Here is a 3,496-nt window from a genome sequence, read left to right as displayed (position 1 = left end):
GACCCGGTGAAAAAGCAACCCTGAAAAAGGTACCCTCTGAAACTGAGGAAGCAGGGCAACAGTGCCTAGCTCAGGTGACAATCTTTAAGCAAAAGAAACACACAAGGGCGTGGGGAGCTGGGGAAAAGGCAACACTGAGAAATCCACCCTCTGAAACGGACGAAGATGGGCAACAGAGGCTAGCTCAGGTGGCAATCGTTAAGCAAAAGAAACACACAAGGGCGTGGAGGCCTGGGGAAAAAGCAACACGGAGAAATCCACCCTCTGAAACTGAGGGACATGGGCAAAAGAAGCTAGCTCAGGTTGCAACCTTTAAGCAGAAAAAAAACACAAGGGCGTGCAGACCTGGCAAAAAAGCAACAGTGAGAAATCTACCCTCTGAAACCGACGAAGATGGACAACAGAGGCTAGCTCAGGTGGCAATTTTTAAGGAAAAATAAAAGGAAGTGCGTGGAGACCTGGGGAAAAAGCAACACGGAGAAATCTACCCTCTAGAACTGAGAAAGAAGCGCAACAGAGGCTAGCTCAGGTGGCAATCTTTAAGCAAAAAAAATAAGATAAAAAAATACAATGGCGAGGAGACCCGGTGAAAAAGCAACCCTGAAAAAGGTACCCTCTGAAACTGAGGAAGCAGGGCAACAGTGCCTAGCTCAGGTGACAATCTTTAAGCAAAAGAAACACACAAGGGCGTGGGGAGCTGGGGAAAAGGCAACACTGAGAAATCCACCCTCTGAAACGGACGAAGATGGGCAACAGAGGCTAGCTCAGGTGGCAATCATTAAGCAAAAGAAACACACAAGGGCGTGGAGGCCTGGGGAAAAAGCAACACGGAGAAATCCACCCTCTGAAACTGAGGGACATGGGCAAAAGAAGCTAGCTCAGGTTGCAACCTTTAAGCAGAAAAAAAACACAAGGGCGTGCAGACCTGGCAAAAAAGCAACAGTGAGAAATCTACCCTCTGAAACCGACGAAGATGGACAACAGAGGCTAGCTCAGGTGGCAATTTTTAAGGAAAAATAAAAGGAAGTGCGTGGAGACCTGGGGAAAAAGCAACACGGAGAAATCTACCCTCTAGAACTGAGAAAGAAGCGCAACAGAGGCTAGCTCAGGTGGCAATCTTTAAGCAAAAAAAATAAGATAAAAAAATACAATGGCGAGGAGACCCGGTGAAAAAGCAACCCTGAAAAAGGTACCCTCTGAAACTGAGGAAGCAGGGCAACAGTGCCTAGCTCAGGTGACAATCTTTAAGCAAAAGAAACACACAAGGGCGTGGGGAGCTGGGGAAAAGGCAACACTGAGAAATCCACCCTCTGAAACGGACGAAGATGGGCAACAGAGGCTAGCTCAGGTGGCAATCGTTAAGCAAAAGAAACACACAAGGGCGTGGAGGCCTGGGGAAAAAGCAACACGGAGAAATCCACCCTCTGAAACTGAGGGACATGGGCAAAAGAAGCTAGCTCAGGTTGCAACCTTTAAGCAGAAAAAAAACACAAGGGCGTGCAGACCTGGCAAAAAAGCAACAGTGAGAAATCTACCCTCTGAAACCGACGAAGATGGACAACAGAGGCTAGCTCAGGTGGCAATTTTTAAGGAAAAATAAAAGGAAGTGCGTGGAGACCTGGGGAAAAAGCAACACGGAGAAATCTACCCTCTAGAACTGAGAAAGAAGCGCAACAGAGGCTAGCTCAGGTGGCAATCTTTAAGCAAAAAAAATAAGATAAAAAAATACAATGGCGAGGAGACCCGGTGAAAAAGCAACCCTGAAAAAGGTACCCTCTGAAACTGAGGAAGCAGGGCAACAGTGCCTAGCTCAGGTGACAATCTTTAAGCAAAAGAAACACACATGGGCGTGGGGAGCTGGCGAAAAGGCAACACTGAGAAATCCACCCTCTGAAACGGACGAAGATGGGCAACAGAGGCTAGCTCAGGTGGCAATCGTTAAGCAAAAGAAACACACAAGGGCGTGGAGACCTGGGGAAAAAGCAACACGGAGAAATCCACCCTCTGAAACTGAGGAAGATGGGCAAGAGAGGCTACCTCAGGTGGCAATCCTTAAGCAAAAACAAAGCACAAAGGCGTGGAGCCCTGGGGACAAAGCAACCCTGAAATATCTACCCTCTGAAACTGAGGAACATGGGCAAGAGAGGCTAGCTCAGGTGGCACTCGTTAAGCAAAAACAAAACACAAAGGCGTGGAGACCTGGGGAAAAAGCAACCCTGAAATATCTACCCTCTGAAACTGAGGAAGATGGGCAAGAGAGGCTGGCTTCAGGTGGCAAACGTTAAGCAAAAGAAACACACAAGGGCGTGGAGACCTGGGGAAACAGCAACACGGAGATATCGACCCTCTGAAACTCAGGAAGATGGGCAAGAGAGGCTAGCTCAGGTGGCAATCGTTAAGCAAAAACAAAACCCAAAGGCGTGGAGACCTGGGGAAAAAGCAACCCTGAAATATCTACCCTCTGAAACTGAGGAAGATGGGCAAGAGAGGCTGGCTTCAGGTGGCAATCTTTAAGCAAAAGAAACACACAAGGGCGTGGGGAGCTGGGGAAAAGGCAACACTGAGAAATCCACCCTCTGAAACGGACGAAGATGGGCAACAGAGGCTAGCTCAGGTGGCAATCGTTAAGCAAAAGAAACACACAAGGGCGTGGAGGCCTGGGGAAAAAGCAACACGGAGAAATCCACCCTCTGAAACTGAGGGACATGGGCAAAAGAAGCTAGCTCAGGTTGCAACCTTTAAGCAGAAAAAAAACACAAGGGCGTGCAGACCTGGCAAAAAAGCAACAGTGAGAAATCTACCCTCTGAAACCGACGAAGATGGACAACAGAGGCTAGCTCAGGTGGCAATTTTTAAGGAAAAATAAAAGGAAGTGCGTGGAGACCTGGGGAAAAAGCAACACGGAGAAATCTACCCTCTAGAACTGAGAAAGAAGCGCAACAGAGGCTAGCTCAGGTGGCAATCTTTAAGCAAAAAAAATAAGATAAAAAAATACAATGGCGAGGAGACCCGGTGAAAAAGCAACCCTGAAAAAGGTACCCTCTGAAACTGAGGGACATGGGCAAAAGAAGCTAGCTCAGGTTGCAACCTTTAAGCAGAAAAAAAACACAAGGGCGTGCAGACCTGGCAAAAAAGCAACAGTGAGAAATCTACCCTCTGAAACCGACGAAGATGGACAACAGAGGCTAGCTCAGGTGGCAATTTTTAAGGAAAAATAAAAGGAAGTGCGTGGAGACCTGGGGAAAAAGCAACACGGAGAAATCTACCCTCTAGAACTGAGAAAGAAGCGCAACAGAGGCTAGCTCAGGTGGCAATCTTTAAGCAAAAAAAATAAGATAAAAAAATACAATGGCGAGGAGACCCGGTGAAAAAGCAACCCTGAAAAAGGTACCCTCTGAAACTGAGGAAGCAGGGCAACAGTGCCTAGCTCAGGTGACAATCTTTAAGCAAAAGAAACACACATGGGCGTGGGGAGCTGGCGAAAAGGCAACACTGA

Source organism: Equus asinus, chromosome 24 (genome assembly GCF_041296235.1).
Source record: "Equus asinus isolate D_3611 breed Donkey chromosome 24, EquAss-T2T_v2, whole genome shotgun sequence".
In the NCBI taxonomy this organism is placed as follows: domain Eukaryota; kingdom Metazoa; phylum Chordata; class Mammalia; order Perissodactyla; family Equidae; genus Equus; species Equus asinus.
The sequence above is the reverse complement of the archived record's forward strand: the minus strand, read 5'-3'. Positions refer to the sequence as shown.